General features: G+C 38.7%; 1 protein-coding gene across 1 annotated transcript in view; it reads left to right on the top strand.

Moving 5' to 3' along the window:
* Positions 1-22,639, top strand: part of TPTE2 (transmembrane phosphoinositide 3-phosphatase and tensin homolog 2) — a 137,680-nt gene that overhangs the window by 6,067 nt on the left and 108,974 nt on the right. The window contains 1 exon segment of the mRNA XM_063650542.1: positions 2,572-2,714. The gene's annotated coding sequence lies outside the window, so the exon portion shown is untranslated.

Below are 22,639 nucleotides of genomic sequence, written 5' to 3'. Positions count from 1 at the left end.
GTTGGTGTTGTGTAGAACTGGATTCAAATTCAGATTCTGCCACACTAACCTTTCCCCACCTATAAAATGAGGGCTAGTACATACATCTCAAGGATTAAATGAGGTAATCTGAGAAAGTGTCAGGCATAGTGCTTGGAACATAGTATATATTTAATAAATGCTTGAGGTGCCTGGAACATAGTACATATTTAATAAATGCTTGCAACTATTAGCAAGTGTAAAAATATAGTGATGATCCTAATGATGGTGGAAAAGACATAGATCAGTCAGTGACCACCAAGTAAAAGATAACTGAGACAATTAAGTTTTTTTAGTGGTGTGATTGCTCTGTAAATGTGGCTAGCTAAGGCTAACAACTTATTGTTCCCAGTATCAGATGATCTAGGCCAAAATACTTAAAATCTAGCAGTCAGTGTGTGGTTAGACACATTTCTGCACATGAAGGCTCAGAAACAGATTCAGAAAAGCAAAATAGATAAAATAAGGCTTACACAGTTAGAAGAGTAAATGAGCTATTTGTTGATATGCTTTAGTGGGCTTGGCAAGAGTGAGTAAAGAGGTAAGCTGGAGGATAGATCATATGCAATCTATGCCTCTAACCCAGAAATTGTGTTCCTAGGAATTTGTTCTAAGGACATATTACAGATATGCACAAAAGTGTAACTACAAGGTTATTTGTCATTATAGTATTTAAAAGACAAAATATAAATGATCAAAATATTCAACAGTAGGGGATTGTGAGAGAGATATATATATATAAAATGGGATACTGATGCAAGCATTCAGTGAAAAAAGTATATTACCAAACCATACAATCCTCATTTATTTTATTTTATTTTTTATATTTATTTATTTATTTATTTATTTATTTATTTATTTATTTATTTTTTGAGACAGAATCTTGCTCTGTCGCCTAGGTTGGAGTGCAGTGGCATGATCTCGGCTCGCTGCAAGCTCCGCCTCCTGGGTTCATGCCATTCTCCTGCCTCAGCCTCCCGAGTAGCTGGGACTACAGGCCCCCACCACAACACCCAGCTAATTTTTTGTATTTTTAGTAGAGACGAGGTTTCACTGTGTTAGCCAGGATGGTCTCGATCTCCTGACCTCGTGATCCACCCGCCTCGGCCTCCCAAAGTGCTCGGATTACAGGCGTGAGCCACTACGCCCGGCCGATCCTCATTTATTTTAAAAAGTGAGATCACACAGAAAAAAATAAGAAAGATCAAAAATGTTGGTGAAAATAACTAAAGAATAAAAATATAGGGAAAAAGGTAGCCAAGGGATAGATATTGTTATTCATTTTCTTTTTACAACTTTATTAAGGTATAATTTGTGTGCAACAAACTGCACATATTTAAAGTATATAACTTGACTAGTTTTGACAAATATATACACCCATGATGCTGCCAGTTATAATTTTGAACATTTTCATGACCCTCCAAAGTTTTCTTGTGTCCATTTGCAATACACACACACACACACACACACAGTATGCAGGCAACCATTGATCTACTGTTACAGTAGATTAGTTTGTATCTTTTAGAATTGCATGTAACTGAAATCACACAGTATGTACTACTCCTTTGCATCTGGCTTCTTTCACTCAGCGTAATGATTTGAGATTCATCCATGCTGTTACATGTACTAGTAACACATTTTATTACTGAGTAGTATACAATTGTATGAATGTATGACATTTTTGTACTTATTCACCTGTTAGTGGACATTTGGGTTGTTTCCCAGATTACAACCCACATTTGGCTATTACAAAGAAAGCTGCCATTAACTTTTGTGTGGAAATCTTTGTGTGGGCATGTATTATCTCTTGAGTGAGTATCCAGGAATGAAATGCCTATGTTGAATAATAGATATATTTTTAACTTTTTAAGAAGCCATCAAACTGTTTTCCAAGGTGATTGTACCATTTTACATTCCCAGCAGCAGTAACTGGTGGGAATATGGCTCATTCTCCAAAGATGATCTGAAGTTTCAAAAGTAAATAAGTTATTGAAACATGTAATATGATGGTGGTAATTAGCCAACATGATAATACGTTACTCATAGGGTTGGTTGTGAGGATGACATGCACTAATGCATAAAAAGCATTTAAGCACAGAGGAAGTACTCAGTATTCATTAGCAGTTTTATCGTCATTCTGTTAATTTAACTTTTTTGGTTGTTAACAGTAGTACATTAGTGACTAATTTTGATAGACTAAAAATAAAGATAAACAGGCTAGACTTTAAAAACCAGAGTCACATATTGTACAACAAACATTCACATTCATAAAAATACCCTGAAACAAAATACAAATTTATTTTTTTCTTTCCAGTAGAGGGGGCAGTGATTACCTGGCATTGTTGTAAAACAAAAGTTAAGCTTGCCATTATTGTAGTTACAATTTTTAATATAATTTTTGCAGTTATCTCTTAGTAACTTTTTATTATATACTATTTAATTATGAGTGTCAAGGTCTGAAAAATACATGATCAATTCAGGATTGGTTATAACTTTTTTAAAGAAAGATATTTACATTGACTTGTTCTTACTTAAAATGTCTTTGTTATACAGACACATCACCTTCACTTTGGGATGTGGAATTTGCTAAGCAGTTAGCCACAGTCAACGAACAACCCCTTCAGAATGGGTTTGAAGAGCTGATCCCGTGGACAAAGAGGGGAAACTGTGGGAGTCCCCAGTTAACAATGAAGCAGGTAAGTGTTAATTTCAGGGGGTTATAAAATTTATTGATTGAAATTATTTCTGCCAGATATTCAGTTTCAGAGTGTAGATACTTACATGAATTTCAAAACACTTTGTAGATATCTTCATGGTGTCCTAAAAGAAATCTGACAAGGTTTTTTAAAAAGATGTTAGAATTTCACTTATTTTTAGATGCTTGATAAGGAAAATGAAGAAGTAAAACTATATGGCAAAAATGCGTCATGAATTTCTATGACATAAAAGGACTGAGAACTGCAAATGATTGCAGTTTTCTAATCGCTCAACAGGATATTACTTGGTGAATCTTCTATATATTAAATAAGGGGTATGAGATTATACTTCAATTTTGGAGAACATTACAACTCCTAAAGTCTCACACTGGTGTACTTTAGTCATAAAACCATTGCATTAATGAGCTGCAGGGAACTTGTATGAGCCACTCAAAGCAAAAACGTTAGTAGGCTTTGGAAATCTTTGCCAGCATAATATAGATGCTTTGAACTGGCAACAGAATAGCATCTACTTCACTGGGTAGTTGTTGGAGATGTTACCTCTTCCTAAATCAAAAGGAAAACAGTATTACTATGCTATTTATTTTTTATGATACCCATGTTGTCATCAGTTAAACATTTTAATTGAATTTATAGAAGTATTTTGAATTATAAAAGATTGATTTACTTTTAGGGTAAGATTAGCTAGAAGTTGGAAGAGCCTGAATAAGTCTTAGGAAAATGTAGTCCATATTTTAACCTTCATAATGTTGTGGTTTCATTGTAATATCTTAATTTTTGATAATCTTTAATTTGTTGGATTAATAGGTGGAACAGAAGCTTAAATATCAGAAATATTTAGTCTTATATGTAAATAATATAATTAATATAAAGTGTTGCTTTTTATAGGAAAACTTTAGAAACTTACAGATTCTTTTAGCAAATTCTTAATGTTTTGTATATTCATATTTTTGTTTTTGTTTTTTGAGAGGGATTCTCTCTCTGTTGCCCAGGCTGGAGTGCAGTGGCACGATCTCGGCTCACTGCAATCTCTACCTCCCGGGTTCAAGCAATTCTCATCCCCCAGCCGAGTAGCTGGGATCACAGGCGTGCGTCACCACACCCAGCTAATTTTTGTATTTTTAGTAGAGACGGGGTTTCGCAGTGTTGGCCAGGCTGGTCTCAAATTCCTGACCTCAGGTAATCCGCCTGCCTTGGCCTCCCAAAGTGCTGGGATTACAGGCGTGAACCACCATACCCGGCCTGTATATTCATATTGTACCTGCAATAATACAGCATACCGTGTTTCATGTATTACATAACGTATGTATTGCTTAAAGGATGGTTCTGTGTTCTGGAAGGTATCAGGGTAAGGTAAAAAGATCAATGCCTTTTTAAGTTGTACCAACCTGAGTACCAGCTCTTTCCATTATTGGCCATTTGCCTTTGAGGAAATTATTTAAGCACCTGGGCCTTAGTTTCCTCTTCTGTAAAATAATATCTGATATTAAGGAAAGATTTGGTCTACTCTTACAACATGTTTGGATTTCATTATTTGAAGAAACTTGGATGTTCCAAGTCCTCATGGTTAAAAACCTGATTTGAAAACCCAGTATTAGGCCGGGCACGGTAGCTCATGCCTGTAATCGTAGTTACTTGGGAGGCTGAGGCAGGAGAATCACTTGAACCCAGGAGGCAGAGGTTGCAGCCAAGATTGTGCCACTGCACTCCAGCCAGGGCGACAGAGTGAAACTCCGTCTCAAGAAAAAAATAAATAAGTAAATAAAAAAGGAAGAAAGAAAAAAAAACAGTATTGAGGTATAATAATGTGACTTTACTCAGGAGAGTCAGTGAAGCATAGTGGTTAGAAGTTCAAGATCCTGAGTGAGTTACAGAATTGATCTCTCCAAGCCTCACTTCCTTCATCTCTAAAATGATGGGAATAATAATAATAGTACTCATTATATGAGATTGGTGTGAGGAGTAAGTGAGGTTAACCAGTAAAGCATCATCACCACCATCATCCCTGTTTCTACAGCAACAACATTGTGAGGGAGTTTGCTTCTGTAACTATTTTCTGTTGTATACAGTAAAATTTTATTTTTCAAAATTTTACTTTATACTGGAACATTTTAAATCTTAGAATATTAACAAGGATAGTATGTATTATCCGGGAACCACCAAACAGGGTGCTGGGAAAGCACGAACTCCTGGTATATTGTCATCAGCAGTGAAACACTTAAGAGCATCAAAATCATGAGTGATCAAACTCCAACGGAATTTATCTTAAATTTGACCTGGTTTCTGAGAAAATTTAATTTCTAAATAGCTAAATTTTCACTTTTTAATTTATGTCTTCTTTTTAAAACTCTCATTTATTTGTGTCTCTAATTTTTGTTTTCTTCCTTTTTTTTATTTCTGACTTTTAGGTTCAGGCGTACATGTGCAAGTTTGTTACATGGGTAACTTGAGTGTCGTGGGGGTTTGATGTACAGATAATTTTGTCACCCAGGTAATCAGCATAATACCTGATAGGTAGTTTCCCAATATTCATTCTCCTCCCACCCTCCACCCTCAAATAGGCCCCAGTGCCTGTTGTTCCCTTCTTTGTGTCTGTATATACTCCGTGTTTAGCTCCCACTTATAAGTGAGGACATGCCGTATTTGGTTTTCTGTTTCTGCATTAATTCACTCAAGATAATGGCCTCCAGCTCCATCCATGTTGCAGCAAAGGCCATTATCTCATTATTTTTGTAGCTGCATAGTATTCCATGGTGTATATGTCCCCCATTTTCCTTATCCAATCCACCATTCATGGGCACCTAGATTGATTCCATGTCTTTGTGATTGTGAATAGTGCTGCAGTGAACATACATATGTATGTATCTTTATGATAGAATAATTTATATTCATGTGGGCATATACCCAGTAATGGGGTTGCTGGGTCGAATGGTAGTCCTGTTTTAAGTTCTTTGAGAAATCTCCAGACTGCTTTCCACAGTGGCTGAACTGATTTACATTTCCACCAACAGTGTATAAGCATTCCCCTTCCTCTGCAACCTCACCAGCATCTGTTGTTTTCGATTTTTTAATAATAGTCATTCAGACTGGTGTGAGGTGGTATCTCGTTGTGGTTTTGATTTGTATTTCCCAGATGATTCATGACATTGAGCATTTTTCATATGTTTGTGGGCCATGTGTATGTCTTCTTTTGAGAAGCGTCCGTTCATGTCCTTTGCCCATTTTTTAATAGGGTTGATTGTTTTTGCTTCTTCAGTTGTTTGAGTTATAGATTCTGGATATTAGACCTTTGTTGGTTGCATAGTTTGCAGATATTTTCTCTCATTCTGTAGGTTGTCTGTTTATTGAAATTTCTTTTGTTGTGCAGAAGCTCATTAGTTTTATTAGATCGCACTTGTCAATTTTTATTTTTATTACAGTTGCTTTTTTTTTTTTTTTGAGACAGAGTTTTCGCTCTTTTTGTAGAGGGGAGTGCAGTGGGGCGATCTCAGCTCACTGCAACCTCTGCCTCCTGGGCTTAAGTGATTCTCCTGCCTCAGCCTCCCAAGTAGCTGGGATACAGGTGCCCGCCACCATGCCCAGCTAATTTTTTTTGTATTTTTCATATAGACAGGGTTTTGCCATGTTGGCCAGGCTGGTCTTGAACTCCTGATCTCAGGTGATTTGCCTGCCTTGGCCTCCCAAAGTGCTGGGATTACAGGAGTAAGTCACCGCACCTGGCCTACAGTTGCTTTTTGACTTTGTCATGAAGTCTTTGCCTGGGCTGTTGTCTAGAATGGTATTTCCTAGATCTTCTTCAGGGTTTTTATAGTTTTAGTTTCACATTTAAGCCTTTAATCCATCTTGAGTTGATTTTTGTATATGGTCAAAGGTGGGGGTCCAATTTCAGTCTTCTGCATATGGCTAGTCTAAGGCTATTTTTGATATGCTTTCCTAGTGTAACTCTCAATTTAGAGGCTTCAGTGGCAAAAGAAGGTCAGGATGGTGTTAATCACACTTTTGTTTCTATTCTTTAGTTGGTTTAAACCTTTTCACTTCTTACATATCCTCTATGATATCTGGAATATATGCTGTAATATGAGGCAAGAAGAACAGTGAGATAAGTTCAAATTACCATAAAACCCTAAAGAAGGGCTCTGTTATTTGGGCAAGTATAGTGTGGAGAAAATTAGGGGAAGTGTAAAGATTATTAGGCATGTGCTAACTGAAAGGTAGCAGGATCTGTTTGCTGTTTTAGATGAGATTATGGCCTGTGAACAAGAGCCTTAAAGTACTGACAGAAAAAGAAATAATAGTTTTGATACTACATGGAAGTGGAAAACAACAATTCAAAGTGAAAATGACTGAATTTGGTTCAGTGCTCTACTATGCCCTTCTCAAAAAGAATTGGTCATTGCTATTAACTGCAATTCACCCTTTATTTGTTGTACCATATTTTAAAAGTATTCAATATTTAAAGCAGAATTAGACATAATTAACCTGTCACCTTATTTGATTGTGCATCATATAGAATTTCCTTCTTATGTTTAATGTTTTACTATCTCTTATGTTTTCTTTACTGTATTGTGCTTCTTTGGTTTATTAAACATATTTTAAATTATATAAATAATAATGAAAGTTTACTTCCAAAAAGTCAAATGGTGTAAAAGAATATCATACTTTATCCCTCATCTCTCTTCTTTTTTTCTGAAATAACCATTGTTGGTAGTTTGATATATGTTCTCTCAATCCACATTAAATGGCAGTTACACATTTATCTGCTGTTTTATTTGACTTCCATGGGACCATACTATACATATATTGTCCTGCAGTGTGCATATATATATATATGTATGTATATGTATATTTATTACTTATCAGTATGTCTTGAAAGCATTTCCTTGTCATTACATAGAGATAGACCTTATTGTCCCATTGTTATGAACACAGACCATAATTTCTTTTAATTTACACATGTTCTTGTGTACATGTTTGAATACTTTCAATTCCTAGAAGGGTCAAAGAATAGGTGTATTTTAAATTGCCATAAATACTTACAAATTCTCTTCTGAAATGATAGCCAGTTGACCCACTCCAACCAATTATGTAAAAATCCTATTTCTTCACAGTCTAATACTGGATATTGTTAATCTTTCAATGTTCTGGATAAAAACTGATATCAATGGTGTTTTCATTTGCATTTCACTGATTGATAACCAGATTACACGTCTTTTCATATGTTTATTGGCTATTTGTACTTCCTCTTTGACTTATCTTTTTATGTCCTTTGACTTTCTGTTGGGATCTTTGTTAATTGTGTTTGCAGGAACTCAATATATTATAGGCTTTAATTCTTAAACTCTTACATGTGTTGGAAATATGTTTCCCAGTCTGTCTCTTTGCCTTCTTTTAAAATAATTTGACTTTAAAAATCATAGTAAGCATTTGGTTTAATATAAAAGGTGATAATATAAAGCACAAGGCTTATGAAGCCATTCTTTTTATCACCTATTAGGCCTGTTCTCAGAGCCAACGTCTTTTAATCTTTTAGATGTATTTTACTTTTTATATTTCTAAATTATATGCTTCTATCTATTTTAGATATCATCTAGTGTGTATATCTTCTCATCCTTCCAATATAGATACATCACAAATTTTTGTTAGATCTGTATTCATTGTTTATACTAATATGACTATGGACAAATGTGTGGGTGTTTTTTTGTTTTGTTTTTTGGTGTTTTTTGAGACAGAGTCTCACTCTGTCACCTGGGCTGGAGTACAGTGGCAGGATCATGGCTCACTGCAGCCTTGAATTCCTGGGCTCAAGTGATCTTCCCATGTCATCCTTTCTAGTAAGGAGGACCACAGGCACATTTTTTTTTTTCTTTCTTTTTTTTTTTTTGGAGACGAGGTGTCACTATGTTGCCCAGGCTGGCCTCAAACTTCTGGGCTCAAATGATCTTCCCACCTTGGCCTCCCAAAGTGCTGGGATTACAGGTGTGAACCAGTGTGCCCAGCCTGCAAAATTGTTTAATGGTAAGACAAAAAATATTCTATGAGTATATATTCTTTTTTTCTTTCTTTTCTTTTCTTTTTTTTTTTTTTGAGACAGAGTCTGCTCTGTCACCCAGGCTAGAGTGTAGTGGCACGATCTTGGCTCACTGCAACCTCCACCTCCTGGGTTCAAGCAATTCTCCTGCCTCAGCCTCCCAAGTAGCTGGGATTATAGGCGCCCACCACTATGCCCAGCTAATTTTTGTATTTTTAGTAGAGATGGGGTTTTACCATCTTTGCCAGGCTGGTCTCGAACTCTTGACCTTGTGATCTACCCGCCTTGGCCTCCCAAAATGCTGGGATTACAGGCGTGAGCCACTGCACCTGGCTGAGTATATTTTCTTTCCTGTTCCCGTGTTCCCACCCAAAGTTAACAGTTGCTTTATTTTTTTTCCTATTTGTTTTTCCTATATTTCATATAGCCTCTCAAATTCACATGCACAAAAATATTGGATTACCTGTTAATTTCATTTTTTGTCCATGGGTACCAGGAGCTCTCTGTCTGTAGCTGTCATCTATACCTAGGTTTTCTGGCACAACTGTCTTCCTATCATTTTGCCCTCCTCCTGGGACTTTCGTCTCTTCTATGTTGGATACCCTTTCTTTTTGGACCACACATTTTCTTCTCTATCTCATTTTGTTGGAGCACATGCTTTGAGATCCTTGATCTATAAAAACATCTTTCCTCTGTCTTGTTACTTTTTTAATGGTTTACTTGAGGATAAAATTCAAGATTGGAAATAGTTTTATTTCACATTAAGCCTTTGCTCCATTGTCTTTCTTGCTCTGTCACCCAGGCTGGAGTGCAGTGGCACGATCTCAGCTCACTGCAACCCTCACCTCTCAGGTTCAAGTGATTCTCCTGCCTCATCCTCCCAAGTAGCTGGAATTACAGACGTGAGCCACTGTGCCTGGCCTTTTTTTTTTTTTTTTTTTTTTTTTTTGAGACAGAGTCTCACTCTGGTTGTCCAGGCTGGGGTGTGGTGGTGCGTTCTCGGCTCACTGTAGGCTCGACCTCCCAGGTTCAGGTGATTCTACCACCTCGGCCTCCCGTACAGGCACTCGCCACCATGCCTGGCTAATTTTTTATATTTTTATTAGGGATAGGATTTCTCTATGTTGCCCAGGCTGGTCTTGAACTCCTGGACTCAAGCAATCCACCCACCTTAGCCTCCCGGAATGTTGGGATAATAGGAGTGAGCCATGTTCCTGGCTACGCCACTGTCTTATGTTGTTGAGAATGCTTTTGCCATTTTTTTCCATTCTTATCCTAGATTCATTGTATGTGATCTCTCTCTTTTTTTTTTTTTTTTGGTAACTTTTAGCATCTTCTCTTCATAATATTAATAAGTTTAGGGAGAGCTATCCTTGGTAAGGGATTTTATTTGTTTACAATCATTGTTCTAGGCATTATTAGGTAATTTTAAGTAACTTCATTTTTCGATTCTGGCTAAATTTTCTTGTTTTATTTGATAATTTCAGCCTCCCATTTTTTTTTGTTTTTCTCCTATTGTTCTATGCTCTGAGGACATTCCTTAACTATTATCTTACAACCTCTCCATTGGGTTTTTTGTTTCTTCCACATGCTTCATTGGGCTGGGTGTGGTGGCTCATGCCTGTAGTCCCAGCACTTTGGGAGGCTGAGACGAGTGGATCACCTGAGGTCAGGAGCTCAAGACCAGCCTGGCCAACATGTCGAAACCCCATCTCTACTAAAAATACAAAAATTAGCCGGGTGTGGTGGTGCATGCCTGTAATCCCAGCTAGCTGGGAGGCTGAGGCAGGATAATTGCTTGAACCCAGGAGGCAGAGGTTGCAGTGAGCCGAGATTGTGCTATTGCACTCCAGCCTGGGCAACAAGAGTGAAACTCCCTCTCAAAAAAACAAAAACAGAAACAAAAACAAAAACAAACTAACTAAATGCTTTGTTGTTGTTCTTTTTAGTATTATATTTTTTTCCCCAAAGTGTTGGGATTACAGGAGTGAGCTACTGTGCCTGGCCCAGTTTCACTCTCTTGAAGGCTCTGGGCTATAAATGTCACACACCACCTCTGTTTAGGTTCTGCTGGTGATAATTTAAACATATGCCCATGCCTAACCCAATAGGGGCTGGGAAATGTAATGTTGCTGAACAGCTGTGCACAGGTTTTTTTTTCTTTTAAGAGGTGTGGTGTCACTCTGTCTTCCGGGCTGGAGTGCAGTGGTGTGATCACAGCTTATTGCAGCCTCAAACTCCTGGGCTCAAGTGATTGATCCTCCTTCCCCCAGCCTTTCAGGTACTAAGACTACAGGTGCATGCCACAACACCTGGCTACTTTTTAAATGTTCTGTAGAGACGAGGTCTCACTTTGTTGCTCAGGCTGGTCTTAAACTCCAGGCTTCAAACTATCCTCCTGCCTCAGCCTCCCAAAGTGCTGAGATTACAGACATGAGCCACCATCCCCTGCCCATGGACAGATTTTTAATTCATTTACCAAGATAAAAAGCAAGAGTAGATTTTGAGAGATAGGTATGAGTTCCTGCCAAGGAGTCTGTCACTTATGTTAGACACTTTCTTAAAATACCTACTGTTCTTTGAATGTTTATTAATACTTGAGAAGAAGGCCATGAAAAGCTGTTTGTTAGATGCATGAATGGACGGGACTAGTTAACTGGTAGCTTCATTTAAGAGGAATCGGGAAGGAATCTCTTCATGTAGGGACTTCTGTGACACCCTATTTATAATTTTTCTCACTGAGTTTCTCCAATGAGAGCTCTTCCAACCACCTGACTTGAGGCTATAGGCTTTGGCTGTGTGCTGAGAACTGGGTGGGGGAAAAGGATTGGGGTGAGGGGGCTGTCTCACCATTCAGCATAAAGACTTTCACTTAATTCTCCTCTTATAAATCCAACAACTTATTTCCTCTTTCCATTTTAATTTCTCCAAAAAGTAAACTGCCCATCTTCTTCAGGAATGGAGGAGGATACACATCTAGAGGTACATGTGGGAGATGGGACACAGGAGATCTAACTGTTCCCTAAACCTATTTTCAATTAATCCTCCTGTTTTTTGTTCCTTATCCCCACTCATAACTTCAATGGTACCTGATTCCTCTCTTCTTAAGGCTTTTTGAAGCCTTTTTGCTTCTTGTCTTCCCCTTTTACAGATAGTTTTAGTATCTTCTCCTCTGCTAAGTCAGTTACTACTCATTTGTGCACTTTTCATCTTTTACAGTTTTACTCCCATCTCTTGTCTGTTCTTTTTCTTTTCATCTTTGTGCTTTTGTACTTTTTCCTCTTGTCTGGCCATTTGGTAGGTGTTACAAGGGAGCAGAGATTCAAGCATGGATTCAATTTGCCACAGTTTAAGTCCTTGCTGCCTATCGTGTGTGTGTGTGTGTGTGAGTGTGCATGTGTGTGTTTTGCTTTTTGTTTTTGAGACAGTCTCACTCTATCACCTGGGCTGGACTGCAGTAGCACAATCACAGTTCACCACAGCCTTGAAGTCCAGGCGTAGATGATCCTGTCACTTCAGCCTCTTAAGTATGATAGCTGGGGTGACAGGCGCATGCCACCATGCCCGATTAATTTTTTTTATATATTTGGTAGAGATGGGGTTTTGTCAGGTTGCCCAGGCTGGTCTTGAACTGCTGGGCTCAAGCAGTCTACCTGCCTTGGCCTCCCAAATTCCTGGAATTACAGGCATGAGCCACCGCGCCTGGCCTGGCTGCTTATTTTTTAATATAACTTAGAATGTTTAGAATGTTTTTAATGAATAGAGATTTAATTTGTACATGGCTCCATAGCCTTTTTCTGTTTAATCTATTTAGAACTTATTTTTGTATATAGTATATCCTCTTTATTGCTCTCTTTTTTTCCTTTGCATCATTTCCTTTGACAGCCAGTACCACTTGGCTGTCATTCATTCATTGATTCATTCAGGAAGGATGTATTCATTCTGCCCTCCTGGAGCATTCTAAGTTAAAAAGACTGTTGATCTACATTATCTTATATTCATATAGCCAATTATACTTTTGAAAAAAATATAATGTTACCAAGATAATATTAACCATCCTTTTTACTTTCAATCTACCTATGTTGTGTTTAAGGTGAATTTCTTATGAACAGCATATAGTTGGTTCATGTTTTTATATCCACTGTACCAGTCTCTGTCTTTTAATTGGTATACTTAGATTATTTACATTTAAAGTATTATTTTCTATTCATTTTCTCTACTTCTCATTTCTCTGTCTTTTCTTGGCTTTTTTTTTTTTTTGAGACAGGTTCTCACTCTTCGCCCAGGCTGGAGTGCAGTGGTGTGATCACAGCTCACTACAGCCTCGATCTCCCAGGCTCAGGTGATCCTCCCACTTCAGCCTTTCAAGTAGCCGGGACTATGGGCATTGCCATCACACCTAGCTAAATTTTGTATATTTTATAGAGACAGGGTTTCGCCATATTGCCCAGTCTGGTCTTGAACTCCTGGGCTCAAGCAATCCTCCTGTCTCAGCCTCCCAAAGTGCTGGGATTATAGGTGTGAGCCATGGCGCCTGGCCTCTTGGCTTCTTGTCAGCTGCCTGAACGTTTTTCACAATTCCATCTTGTTTCATTTATATATTTAAAAATATAATTTGTATGGTATTCTTGATGGTTGTGATTATTTATGAAAATATTCATTAGTGGCCAGGCGTGGTGGCTTACACCTGTAATCCCAGCACTTTGGGAGGCCGAGGGAGGTGGATCACCTGAGGTCAGGAGTTCGAGACCAGCCTGACCAACATGGGTGAAACCCTGTCTCTACTAAAAATACAAAAATTAGCCGGAGTGCTGGCAGGTGCTTGTAGTCTCAGCTACACAGGGGCCCGAGGCAGGAGATCACTTGAACCCGGGTGCAGAGGTTGCAGTGAGCCTAGATGGCCTATCGCACTCTAGCCTAGAAGACAAGAGTGAAACTCTCTCTCTTAAAAAAACAAAGGGGCTGGGTGTGGTGGCTCATGCCTGTAATCCCAGCACTTTGGGAGGCTGAGGCAGGCAGATCACCTGAGGTCAGGAGTTCGAGACCAGGCTGGCCAATGTGGTGAAACCTTGTCTCTACTAAAAATTACAAAAATTAGCCAGGTGTGGTGGCACACTCCTGTAGTCCCAGCTACTTGGGCGGTGGGACGATCGCTGGAGCCCAGAAGGTGGAGGTTGCAGTGAGCTGAGATCATGCCACTGCACTCCAGCCTGGGTGACAGAGCAAGACTCTGTCTTAATTAAAAAAAAAAAAGAAAAAGAAAGACTGAAAATCAATGAAGTAAGTTTATAATCCTAAGATACGAGAAAAGCAACACGTGTTTTTGTTTTGTTTTGTTTTGTTTTTTTGAGACAGAGTCTTGCCCAGGCTAGAGTACAGTGGCACATAGCTCACTGCTGCCTTGACCTCCTGGGCTCAAGTGATCCTCCCACCTCAGCCTCCCATGTAGCTGGGACCACAGGCTCACACCACCATGCCTAGCTAATGTTTTTATTTGTAGAGACAGAGTCTCACCGTGTTGCCCAGGCTGGTCTTGAACTCCTGGGCTCAAGCTATTCTCCTGCTCAGCCCCTCAAAGTGTTGGGATTACAGGCATGAGCCACCATGTCTGGCCTACATGAAATATATGCTTATTTGGTTTTGATTTTTACACTTTTATGAGGCCAAGATGAACCCCCATTACCTCCCAAAAAGGAACATCCTACTAGCTTCACATTAGAAATGGAATATTTACACAATATAAACAGAGAAAACTGAGATGGGGTGATTAGGAGATTTAATAAGTCAGAGTAAATCTTAAAGGGAAATAGAATGAAATGTCTAAGGTAAAGGCAGAAATTAATAGAAATAGTATAATAGGATCCATAAAGTCAAACACTAATTCATTTAAAAAAACTAATAAATTTCTGTCCAGATTTATTTTTTTAAAAAGCTAAGTTTTAAAAAGGACCACAGTATGGCTGTCACCTTGATTACAGCCTTGTGAGACCCTCAGCAGGAGACTCTCAGAAACTGTGAGAGTTGCTCATGTCTGTAATCCCAGTGACTTGGGAGGGAAATGGAAAGATTGCCTAAGCCCAGGAATTGGAGGCTGCAGTGAGCTATGATCGTGCCACTGTATTCCATCCTGAGTGACAGAGCAAGACCCGTATCTAAAAAAAATTTAAAATGTGAATAACTATTGATGTGGTAAAGATTAAGAGATTTATTTTTAAAGAAGCTATTATGAACAATTTCATGGCAACAAATTGGAAAATTTCATGGGCAAATTACTCAAAACTATGTTATTAAAATAATTTTAAAGGAAAAACTGAATAATCATTAAAGAAATTTGATTGGGATTTTAAAATCTTCCCAGAAAACAAACCCTAAACTCAGAGAAGTTTTCATGAATGTTCTACTGAACATTCAGGAAAAAAATAATTCCAATCTTATATAAATTATTCCAAAACATGGAAAAAGAGGAAGCACTCCCCAATTAATCTCAATCATGGAGACAAATTTGAAAAATCCAAAGCAAGATAGTAAAGCAAATTCAGCAATGACTAGAAATATTATCAAGTTGAGTTTGTTCCACAATGTCAGGGCAATTTAACAATGGAGGAAAAAGATCACACATTATCTCAAAAGATGCAGAAAAAAAAGTTTGGTAAACCTTGGCAGCCATTTATAATTTTTAAAAAAATAAATCTTAGAAAACTTGGAGTAGAAGAGAACTTTTTAAACCTGATAAGTGGCATTTACAAAAAGCCTACAGCAAATATCTTTATGCTGAAGTACTAAATGATTTCCTTTAAGATGATAAATAAGAGCAGGATAATCACTATCATGATTTCAGCATTGTACTGGGGGCCTAGCCTGTGCAGTATAGCAAGAAAAAAAGTGATTAGGATTGGAAATCCACCCTATAGTAACCCCAAGTAAATCACAACCTCTCTTTGAGTGTGGATGAGACCTGAGACATGCTTCCAACAACAGAATATGGCTAAGGTGATGGGGGTAGTCACTCCTTTGATTGGTTCATGTTATATGGCAAAAGTAATGGAATAGTTACTCTTGTGATTATGTTATGTTACAGAAGACTGCTTGTTAGCGGACTAGAGTGCGCTATCATGTTGTAAGAAGGCCTGTGAATGAGCCACCTGGCAAGAAACCTTGGGGACCACTAGGAGCTGATGGAAAACCCCCAGCTGACAGCCAGAACAAGGCAGGGACCTCCATCCTACGGCTTCAGATAACTGAATCCTGCCAACAACTACCTGAGCTTAGAAGAGGATGCTAAGTTTTAAAAAGGACCACAGTCTGGCTGTCACCTTGATTACAGCCTTGGGAGACCCTGAGCAGGAGACTCTTGAGAAAATAAGTGCATGTTTTAAGCCACTAAGTGTGAGGTTATTCATTATGCACCAGTAGACAGCTAATAAAGGAAGAAAGAAACAAACCTGTTATTAGAGACTATTACGTAGAAAACAAAAGAATCTATGGCTAAATCATAAGAATTAACAGAATTTATTTGGCACTTTTGCAGTTGCATTTCTATATGCTAGCAACAAACATGTAAAAATATAATTTATAAAAAGTTAACATTTACAGTAGCATCAAAAATATAAATAAATAAAATCTTAATAAAATATATGCAAGAAGATTTTGAGTAAGATGTTTTAAAACTTTAATGAAACACAGATTAGTAATAAAAATAATAAAGAGATATAGGCTGGGCGCAGTGGCTCACGACTGTAATCCCAGTGCCTTGGAAAGCTAAAGCCGACAGATCACCTGAGGTCAAGAGTTCGAGACCAGACTGGCCAACATGGCAAAACCCCACCTCTACTAAAAATACAAAAGTTAGTTGGGTGTGGTGGCACACGCCTGTAGTCACAGATACTTGAGAGGCTGGGGTGGGAGGATCGCTTGAACCTGGGAGGTTGAGGTTGCAATGAGCTGAGATTACGCCACTGCACTGCAGCCTGAGTGACAGAGCTAGACTTTGTCTCAAAAAAAAAAAAAATAATAATAATAATAAAGAGATTTAATTGGGTAGATAAGTTCTAGAATAAAGAGGCTCAACATCATGAAAATGTGAATTCTTTCCATATTAATCTCTAGATTTAATGCAGTTTCGTACAAAATTCCAATAGGATTTATTTTATTTTATTTTTTGAGATGACGTTTTGCTCTTGCTGCTCAGGCTGTAGTGCAATGGCACAAGCTCAGCTCACTGCAACCTCCACCTCCTGGGTTCAAGCGATTCTCCTGCCTCGGCCTCCTGAGTAGCTGGGATTACAGGTACTCGCCATCACACCTGGCTAATTTTGCACTTTTAGTAGAGATGGGGTTTCAGCATGTTGGTCAGGCTGGTCTTGAACTCCTGACCTTAGGTGATTCACCCACTTCGGCTTCCCAAACTGCTGGGATTACAGGCGTGAGCCACCATGCCTGGCCCCAATAGGATTTGTCATGGAACTTCATAAATGTATTGTAAAATCATCATAGGGAGAAGCAAAGAGCCAAGAAGAGCCAAAATACTCTTGAAAAATAGGACAAGGTGAGGGAGTTGCCCTAATTTGGAAGCTATCAAGATTTATTATAAAGCTATAATAATTAGACATGATACATACAGATAGTTAAATGGACTGATGGAACAGAATAGAGAACACAGAAATAGAACATTAGTATATGGAAATTTGACATGTGATAAAATCAGTGCTATGGTTTTGTATTAGTCCATTTTCATACTGCTGTGAAGAAATACCCAAGACTGGGTAATTTATAAAGAAAAAGAGGTTTAATGGACTCACAGTTCCACATGGCTGGGGAGGCCTCACAATCAGAAAGCAAAGGAGAAGCAAAGGCACATCTTACACAGTGGCAGGCAAGAGAGCGTGTGCAGGGGAACTGCCCTTTATAAAACCATCAGATCTCATAAGACTTATTCACTATCACAAGAATAGCATGGGAAAAACTCACCCCCATGATTCAGTTACCTCCCATCTGGTCCCTCCTACTTCATGTGGGGATTATGGGAGCTACAACTCAAGGTGAGATTTGGATGGGGACACAGCCAAACCATATCAAGTTTGAATGTCCCCTCCAAAACTCATGTTGACCCTTAATCCCCAATGTGGCAGTGTTGAGAGGTAGGGCCTTTAAGAGTTGATTGGATCATGAGGGCTCTGCCCTCAATGGATTAATCCACACATGGATTAATGGATTAATGGGCTATCATGGGGGGGGCACTGGTGGCTTTATAAGAGGGAGAATCTAGCATAGTACCTGAGCATGCTCAGCCACTTCAGAACTCTGTAGAGAGTCCCCACCAGCAAGCAGTCTCTCACCAGACATGCCCCTTGACCTTGACATCTCAGCTTCCATAACTAAGAAATAAATTCATTTCTTTATAAGTTCCCTGCTTCATACCATACATACAAAAAATCCAATTCTGTCAGATTTATGATCTAAATGACAAACAAAATTTAAAATGTTTGAAGCAGGCTGGGTGCATTGGCTCATACCTGTAATCCCAGCACTTTGGGAGGTCGAGGTGGGCGGATCACTTGAGGTCAGGAGTTCAAGACCAGCTTAGCCAACATGGTGAAACCCTTTCTCCACTAAAAATACAAAAAATTAGCCAGGTGTGGTGGCACACACCTGTAATCCCAGTTATTCGGGAGGCTGAGGCAGGAGAATCACTTGAACCTGGGAGGTGGAGGTTGCAGTGAGCCAAGATCACGCCACTGCACTCCATCCTGGGCAATAGAGGGAGACCGCATCTCAAAAAATAAAGAAAAAAGGAAAAAAAAAGGCCAGGTGCAGTGGCTCACACCTGCAATCTCAGCACTTTGGGAGGCCGAGGCGGGTGGATCACAAGGTCAGGAGACTGAGACCATCCTGGCTAACACGGTGAAACCCTGTCTCTACTAAAAATACAACAAATTAGCCGGGCATGGTGGCGGGCGCTTGTAGTCCCAGCTACTCAGGAGGCTGAGGCAGGAGAATGGCGTGAACCCGGGAGGCGGAGCTTGCAGTGAGCTGGGCTGGCGCCACTGCACTCCAGCCTGGGTGACAGAGTGAGACTCCATCTCAAAAAAAAAAAAAAAAGTTTGAAGCAAAATATAGGAGAATATCTTTATTGCTCTGGTGTAGGCAAGGATTTAAGATATCAGAAGCATAATCTCTGAATAAATTTGACTATGTTAAAATTTAGAACTTCTTTTAAGCAAAAAGGCAAAACCAAGAGTGAAAAGATAAGCATCAAACTTGGAGAAATATTCACATATAATCACTAAATTGTTAGTATTCAGAAAATATAAAGAATTCCTGTAGCCAAAAGTACCATTTATGAATCTACTTATTGATGAATGTTTTCTGAAGGTCTTTTGCCCAGAGGAAAAATAGTGCATTAAAAAGCTTCTGTCCGGCCGGGTGTGGTGGCTCACACCTGTAATCCCAGCACTTTGGGAGGCCGAGATGGATGGATCACCTGAGGTCAGGAGTTTGAGACCAGCCTGGCCAACATGGTGAAACCCCGTCTCTACTAAAAATATTAAAAACCTAGCTGGGCGTGGTGGTGGGCACCTGTAATCCCAGCTACTCGGGAGGCTGAGGCAGGAGAATTGCTTGAACCCAGGAGACAGAGGTTGCAGTGAGCCAACACAGTGCCACTGCACTCCAGCCTCGGCGACAGAGTAAGACCCTGTCTCAAAAAAAAAAAAAAAAAAAGCTTCTGTTGCAAACAAACAAACTTCTAAAAATCAAATAGAAGGCCTGGGCACAGTGGCTCACGCCTGTAATCCCAGCACTTTGGGAGGCTGAGGTGGGCAGATCGCCTGAGGTCAGAAGTTTGAGACCAGCCTGGCCAACAAGGTGAAACCCTGTCTCTACTAAAAATAAAAATTTAGCTGAGCATGGTGGCAGGTGCCTGTAATCCCAGCTACTTGGGAGGCTGAGGCAGGAGAATAGCTTGAACCTGGCAAGTGGAGGTTGCAGTGAGCCAAGATCGCGCTCCAGCCTGAGTGACAAGAGCAAAACTCCATCTCAAAAAAAAAAAAAAAAATCAAGTAGAAGACAACCCCCAAAAATAGTGAGCAAGTGCCATAGCATTTCATACATTTCATAGAAGAAAAAATATAAGTGGCTAATAAAGATATAAAAGAATGCCCAGGGAAATGCAAATTAAAACCATATTGAGGTAGCATTTGTACCCCTTAGATGGCCAAAAAATTAAAAGTTAGGTGGTATTACTTTTACACTGTTGGTGGCAGTGTAAATTGGCAACCCCTTTTTGGAATTACATAATTATACTTATAATATATGTTCTATATAATTATATAACATATTTATTTCATATTCATATTAAACAAGTATATTTATGAATATATTCAGAATTGTGTATATGTATTATATATATTTATATATGTAATTACATAATTTATGAAAATCAATCCTGTTCCTGGAGAACATACCCCCCAAAAAAACCTCTTGCAGATAAGGACTGGGAAGCAAGTACAGAAATGATCGAAACAGTACAAATCAGGGGAGAATGTGCCCAAGACCTGGAGAACTGATAATAAATTGTGGTTTATCCTTGCAATGGAACACTATATGGCAGTGAAATGATTGAAATAGAGCTATACACATCATCATAGACGAATTTCAGAAACAACGCTGAGTGAAAAAGTAAGTTTCAGCAGAATACATGCAATATAATAGTATTTTATAAAATTCAGAAGCCAAATTTTGAATATACTTTCTTAGCTATAAATGTGATAAAACTATAAAGAAAAGCACAGGAATGATCAACATAACACGATGATTGAGGAGGGACACACAGGGGCTTCGACAGTACTGTCATTCTGTTCCTCAAGTTGGATGGCAGGTTCACAGGTGGTCATTTCCTCATGCTTTCATGTTATACTCATTATATGATGACTATATTATAATTATACTATAATATATGTTATGCATATTATACATTATATTATACATATTTTGTATGTAACAGTGTTTCATAATATTTTAAGGAATGCGTGGAAATGGGCACATAATGTAGATATGCAGTGCCTAGCCATCAGTAGAGTCTCAGAATTACCAGATTCCAAGATAATTCCTACACAAAAACAAGCAAACAAAGCGCATGTTACCTAGAATGAAAAGACCATCCATATTCTAATAAACGGAGACAATCAAATAGGGAATCCCTCTTTTAAGGTTGGCATTTGCTATATGCTTGGAAGTGATTTGAAGCAGAAATTGCTTATGAATAAATCTTCTTCTTAATAAAACAGAAGCTTGTTTTTAATGTCATATTATCCCTGCCGAGAAATTAAAAATCCTGGAGGTAGGCTGGGCATGGTGGCTAACATCTGTAATCCCAGCACTTTGGGAGGCCAAGGCAGGCAGATCACTTGAGGCCAGGAGTTCGAGACCAACCTGGCCAACATAGCAAAACCTTGTCTCTACTAAAAATACAAAAAATAGCTGGGCATAATGGCAGGCAGCTGTATGTAGTCCCAGGTACTTGAGAGGCTGAGGCAGGAGAATCACTTGAACCCGGTAGGTGGAAGTTGCAGTGAGCTGAGGTCACATCATTGCACTCCAGCCTGGGCGACAGAGTGAGACTCCATCTCAAAAAATAAAAAAATTAAAAAAAATATTAAAATCCTGGAGATAGTATTACTTATAACCTCAATCACTTATTAATCAACCTAAATTTAATCCTTGATTTTATAATATCTTTCTATAGAGTTTTGTTTTGGTTTTGCTTTGTTTTTAGAAAAGACAGGTGCATTTACCCTCTTAGGGGATGACCATTGGTATTTTAAAAAATATGACATTTGCTGAGAATTCCTTAAATTTTTCTAATTTTCACTAGCCAGTGATGACATTGTCCCTTTTTTGCAGATAGCTTTGGAAGAAGATGATACCTCCACAGTTCACACCATGTTGTTAAAAACATCCTTCGTTTGACCATTTATACATTTGGTTCTAAAGAAGGTGTTATCCTTAGATTCTTGGATCTAAAGAATTTTTTTTTTTTTTTTTTTTTTTTTGAGAAGGAGTCTCACTCTGTCACCCAGGCTGGAGTGCAGTCTGTGATCTCGGCTCACTGCAACCTCCGTCTTCTGGGTTCCAGTGATTCTCCTGCCTCAGCCTCCTGAGTAGTTGGGACTACATGTGCCCACCACCACGCCTGGCTAATTTCTGTATTTTTGGTAGAGATGGGGCTTCACGATGTTGGCCAGGCTGGTCTCGAACACCTGACCTCAAGTGACAACGCCCGTCTCGGCCTCCCAAAGTTCTGAGATTGCAGGCATAAGCCACTGTGCCCAGCAAGAGTATATTAAGATTCTTGTCTCATTACTATTCTTAAAATTGCTCTAAAACTTGCTTAAGTAATCAGATTTAAATTATGTAAATACAGACAACAAAACTCTTAATCCTAAAGGTGCTTTTAAAATTCAGGCATTCATACATGGCATGCAAATTGGCTACAAATTGGGAAGATTTTATTCAAAGTAACCAAATCTTAAGGAGCTAAAGCAAACCTGCTTTATAAAATACACTAATTCAAGGACTAAGCAATTCCTGAAGACAGACTGATTTACTGTGCTTCTTAATATTTCCTCAAACTAGAATATGAGTGATGGTGGTAGAGGGAGGAAGTAGCTCATACTTGGAGGGACAAACAGTTGCTGGAATATGCTTGTGGTTTAGAGCTGCTTTCAAAAATCCTGTTAACTGCAAAAGAAAGGAAGGACTAATATTTTCTATGATTTCAGTAACATCTTTATGAAGATGCGCCTTTTGAATGTGGTACAGAAAGTTAGAAAACACTTAGGCATGGTGTCTGGCATAGTGCCCCCAAGGGAGTGTTTCA

This window comes from Pongo pygmaeus, chromosome 14 (assembly GCF_028885625.2).
Source record: "Pongo pygmaeus isolate AG05252 chromosome 14, NHGRI_mPonPyg2-v2.0_pri, whole genome shotgun sequence".
Lineage (NCBI taxonomy): Eukaryota > Metazoa > Chordata > Mammalia > Primates > Hominidae > Pongo > Pongo pygmaeus.
This window is presented reverse-complemented; position numbering and strand designations above follow the sequence as displayed.